Source organism: Oncorhynchus masou, unplaced genomic scaffold (genome assembly GCF_036934945.1).
Source record: "Oncorhynchus masou masou isolate Uvic2021 unplaced genomic scaffold, UVic_Omas_1.1 unplaced_scaffold_894, whole genome shotgun sequence".
Classification (NCBI taxonomy): domain Eukaryota; kingdom Metazoa; phylum Chordata; class Actinopteri; order Salmoniformes; family Salmonidae; genus Oncorhynchus; species Oncorhynchus masou.
The window spans coordinates 82316-87500 of record NW_027015409.1 but is presented as its reverse complement, the minus strand read 5'-3'; the positions used below and the strand labels follow the sequence as shown (position 1 = coordinate 87500).

At 50.2% G+C, this 5185-nt stretch overlaps 1 protein-coding gene across 2 annotated transcripts in view; it reads left to right on the top strand.

The window, feature by feature from the left end:
* LOC135538027 (WD repeat-containing protein 19-like) overlaps positions 1–2630 on the top strand; it is a 96888-nt gene extending 94258 nt beyond the window's left edge. For both annotated transcript variants that reach the window (XM_064964018.1, XM_064964016.1), the window contains exon 38: positions 1427–2630. The gene's annotated coding sequence lies outside the window, so the exon portion shown is untranslated. The remainder of the gene's footprint in view (positions 1–1426) is intronic.
* Positions 2631–5185: the final 2555 nt, after the last annotated feature.

Below are 5185 nucleotides of genomic sequence, written 5' to 3'. Positions count from 1 at the left end.
AGCACTGATACAGGTAACACACACACTGTTCCTGCAGCCTGACCAATCAGAGCACTGATACAGGTAAACACACACTGTTCCTGCAGCCTGACCAATCAGAGCACTGATACAGGTAACACACACACTGTTCCTGCAGCCTGACCAATCAGAGCACTGATACAGGTAACACACACACTGTTCCTGCAGCCTGACCAATCAGAGCACTGATACAGGTAAACACACACTGTTCCTGCAGCCTGACCAATCAGAGCACTGATACAGGTAACACACACTGTTCCTGCAGCCTGACCAATCAGAGCACTGTTACAGGTAACACACACTGTTCCTGCAGCCTGACCAATCAGAGCACTGATACAGGTAAACACACACTGTTCCTGCAGCCTGACCAATCAGAGCACTGATACAGGTAACACACACACTGTTCCTGCAGCCTGACCAATCAGAGCACTGATACAGGTAAACACACACACACTGTTCCTGCAGCCTGACCAATCAGAGCACTGATACAGGTAAACACACACTGTTCCTGCAGCCTGACCAATCAGAGCACTGATACAGGTAAACACACACTGTTCCTGCAGCCTGACCAATCAGAGCACTGTTACAGGTAAACACACACTGTTCCTGCAGCCTGACCAATCAGAGCACTGATACAGGTAAACACACACTGTTCCTGCAGCGTGACCAATCAGAGCACTGATACAGGTAACACACACACTGTTCCTGCAGCCTGACCAATCAGAGCACTGATACAGGTAAACACACACTGTTCCTGCAGCCTGACCAATCAGAGCACTGATACAGGTAAACACACACTGTTCCTGCAGCCTGACCAATCAGAGCACTGATACAGGTAAACACACACTGTTCCTGCAGCCTGACCAATCAGAGCACTGTTACAGGTAAACACACACTGTTCCTGCAGCCTGACCAATCAGAGCACTGATACAGGTAAACACACACTGTTCCTGCAGCGTGACCAATCAGAGCACTGATACAGGTAACACACACACTGTTCCTGCAGCCTGACCAATCAGAGCACTGATACAGGTAAACACACACTGTTCCTGCAGCCTGACCAATCAGAGCACTGATACAGGTAAACACACACTGTTCCTGCAGCCTGACCAATCAGAGCACTGATACAGGTAAACACACACTGTTCCTGCAGCCTGACCAATCAGAGCACTGATACAGGTAAACACACACTGTTCCTGCAGCCTGACCAATCAGAGCACTGATACAGGTAAACACACACACACTGTTCCTGCAGCCTGACCAATCAGAGCACTGATACAGTTACACACACACACACACACACTGTTCCAGCTACCTGCATAGACACACACACCATATGCCCACAAGTATGTGTGAATATTAAATATGGTAATGGTTTTCTGAGACTGTTATTTGTGTGTTTTCCCAGAGATCTGTGGTGATGTGGCCTGGTGGTGTACTGCATAGAGGACTGCTGCTCTACCACCTGTCAAACTGTTGATATAGACAGCTGTAGATGTCCTCCTCCTCCATGTTTCTCTACCACCTGTTAAACTGTTGATATAGACAGCTGTAGACGTCCTCCATGTTTCTCTACCACCTGTTAAACTGTTGATATAGACAGCTGTAGACGTCCTCCTCCATGTTTCTCTTCCACCTATTAAACTGTTGATATAGAAAGCAGTAGACGTCCTCCTCCTCCATGTTTCTCTACCACCTGTTAAACTGTTGATATAGACAGCTGTAGACGTCCTCCATGTTTCTCTACCACCTGTTAAACTGTTGATATAGACAGCTGTAGACGTCCTCCTCCTCCATGTTTCTCTTCCACCTATTAAACTGTTGATATAGAAAGCTGTAGACGTCCTCCTCCATGTTTCTCTACCACCTGTTAAACTGTTGATATAGACAGCTGTAGACGTCCTCCTCCTCCATGTTTCTCTTCCACCTGTTAAACTGTTGATATAGATAGCTGTAGACGTCCTCCTCCTCCATGTTTCTCTACCTCCTGTCAAACTGTTGATATAGACAGCTGTAGACGTCCTCCTCCATGTTTCTCTACCTCCTGTTAAACTATTGATATAGACAGCTGTAGACGTCCTCCTCCTCCTCCATGTTTCTCTACCTCCTGTCAAACTGTTGATATAGACAGCTGTAGACGTCCTCCTCCATGTTTCTCTTCCACCTATTAAACTGTTGATATAGAAAGCTGTAGACGTCCTCCATGTTTCTCTACCACCTGTTAAACTATTGATATAGACAGCTGTAGACGTCCTCCTCCTCCATGTTTCTCTTCCACTTGTTAAACTATTGATATAGACAGCTGTAGACGTCCTCCTCCTCCTCCATGTTTCTCTACCTCCTGTCAAACTGTTGATATAGACAGCTGTCGACGTCCTCCTCCTCCATGTTTCTCTTCCACCTATTAAACTGTTGATATAGACAGCTATAGACGTCCTCCTCCTCCATGTTTCTCTTCCACCTGTTAAACTGTTGATATAGACAGCTGTAGACCATTGTTATTTTAACTTATGTACTCTACATATCTGCATTGAAGCTTGTTTTCCATGAATTCATTCATGTCGACGATGTTAAAAAAATATGAATATTAAATATATTTTTGCTCTTGTGAAGGAGTGTGACTGTCTGAAAAATTACACAGTTAACAATGAATATAGTCCATAGAGATGGATAGAGGACTCATCTTTGTATCTGTTCCATAGAGATGGATAGAGGACTCATCTTTGTATCTGTTCCATAGAGCACAACAGTGGAGGTGTCCTAATGCCCATAAAACCTAGCGGTCAAACCTGTCCACCATTCAATCAATGAAATGTATTTATAAAGCCCTTTCGCATCAGCTGATTTCTCAAAGTGCTGTACAGAAACCCAGCCTAAAACCCCCAAAATGCAAGCAATGCAGGTGTAGAAGCACGGTGGCTATGAAAAACTCCCTAGAAAGGCCAAAACCTAGGAAGAAACCTAGAGAGGAACCAGGCTCTGAAGGGTGGCCAGTCCTCTTTTGGCTGTGCCGGGTGGAGATTATAACATAACATGGCCAAGATGTTCAAATGTTCATAGATGACCAGCAGGGTCAGATAATAATAATCACAGTGGTTGTCGAGGGTGCAACAAGTCAGCACCTCAGGAGGAAATGTCAGTTGGCTTTTCATAGCCGATCATTCAGTTAGAGACAGCAGGGAGAGAGTGTGTTGAAAACAGCAGGTCCGGGACAAGGTAGCACGTCCAGTGAACAGGTCAGGGTTCCATAGCCGCAGGCAGAGCAGTTGAAACTGGAGCAGCAGCACGACCAGGTGGACTGGGGACAGTGAGGAGGAGTCATGTCAGGTAGTCCTGAGGCATGGTCCTAGGGCTCAGGTCCTCCGGGACGGAAGAGAGAATTAGAGAGAGCATACTTAAATTCACACAGGACACCAGATAAGAAATACTCCAGATATAACAGACTGACCCTAGCCCCCCCGACACAAACTACTGCAGCATAAATACTGGAGGCTGAGACAGGAGGGGTCGGGAGACACTGTGACTCCGTCCGACGATACCCTCGGACAGGGCAAGCCAGGCAGGATATAACCCCAGCCACCACACCACTAAAAAGATATCTTCAAACCACCAACTTACTACCCTGAGACATGGCCGAGTATAGCCCATGAAGATATCCCCCACGGCACGAACCCGAGAGGGGCACCAAACCTGGACAGGAAGATCACGTCAGTGACTAGAAAATATTTAAAAAAACTGGGTCAAGGTTTGGCTTTTTCAAGAGAGGCTTTATTGCTGCCACATTTAGTGAGCTTGGTACACATCTGGTGTGTTACGCGGAGTGGAACAGGGGAACCCAAGAGCATTCTCAGACGAGGAGACTGGGATGAAGTAACCAAGGTATTTATTGAAACACACAGGGAGATGGAGTGCAGGTCAGGGGAAGCAGGTCGCTGGAAACCAGGTGGCGGCTGGAGCGAGAGGGGTTGGAACAGGATAAGCAGGTGCGGAGGCTGGAGCGAGGGGTTGGGACCTGATAAGCAGGTCTGTAGGCTGGAGCGAGAGGGGTTGGGACAGGGTAGGCAGGTCTGTAGGCTGGAGCGAGAGGGGTTGGGACAGGATAAGCAGGTCTGTAGGCTGGAGCGAGAGGGGTTGGGACAGGGTAAGAAGGTCTGTAGGCTGGAGCGAGAGGGGTTGGGACAGGGTAAGCAGGTCTGTAGGCTGAGCGAGATGGGTTGGGACAGGATAAGCAGGTCTGTAGGCTGGAGCGAGAGGGGTTGGGACAGGATAAGCAGGGCTGGAGCGAGAGGGGTTGGGACAGGATAAGCAGGTCTGTAGGCCGGAGCGAGAGGGGTTGGGACAGGGTAAGCAGGTCTGGAGGCTGAGCGAGAGGGGTTGGGACAGGATAAGCAGGTCTGTAGGCTGGAGCGAGAGGGGTTGGGACCTGATAAGCAGGTCTGGAGCGAGAGGGGTTGGGACAGGATAAGCAGGTCTGTAGGCTGAGCGAGAGGGGTTGGGACAGGGTAAGAAGGTCTGGAGGCTGAGCGAGAGGGGTTGGGACCTGATAAGCAGGTCTGGAGGCTGAGCGAGAGGGGTTGGGACAGGATAAGCAGGTCTGGAGGCTGGAGCGAGAGGGGTTGGGACCTGATAAGCAGGTCTGGAGGCTGGAGCGAGAGGGGTTGGGACAGGATAAGCAGGTCTGTAGGCTGAGCGAGAGGGGTTGGGACAGGATAAGCAGGTGCGGAGGCTGGAGCGAGAGGGGTTGGGACAGGATAAGCAGGTCTGTAGGCTGAGCGAGAGGGGTTGGGACAGGATAAGCAGGTGCGGAGGCTGGAGCGAGAGGGGTTGGGACAGGATAAGCAGGTCTGGAGGCTGAGCGAGAGGGGTTGGGACAGGGTAAGCAGGTCTGGAGGCTGGAGCGAGAGGGGTTGGGACAGGATAGGCAGGTCTGTAGGCTGGAGCGAGAGGGGTTGGGACAGGGTAAGCAGGTGCGGAGGCTGGAGCGAGAGGGGTTGGGACAGGGTAAGCAGGTCTGTAGGCTGGAGCGAGAGGGGTTGGGACAGGGTAAGCAGGTCTGGAGGCTGGAGCGAGAGGGGTTGGGACAGGATAGGCAGGTCTGTAGGCTGGAGCGAGAGGGGTTGGGACAGGGTAAGCAGGTGCGGAGGCTGGAGCGAGAGGGGTTGGGACA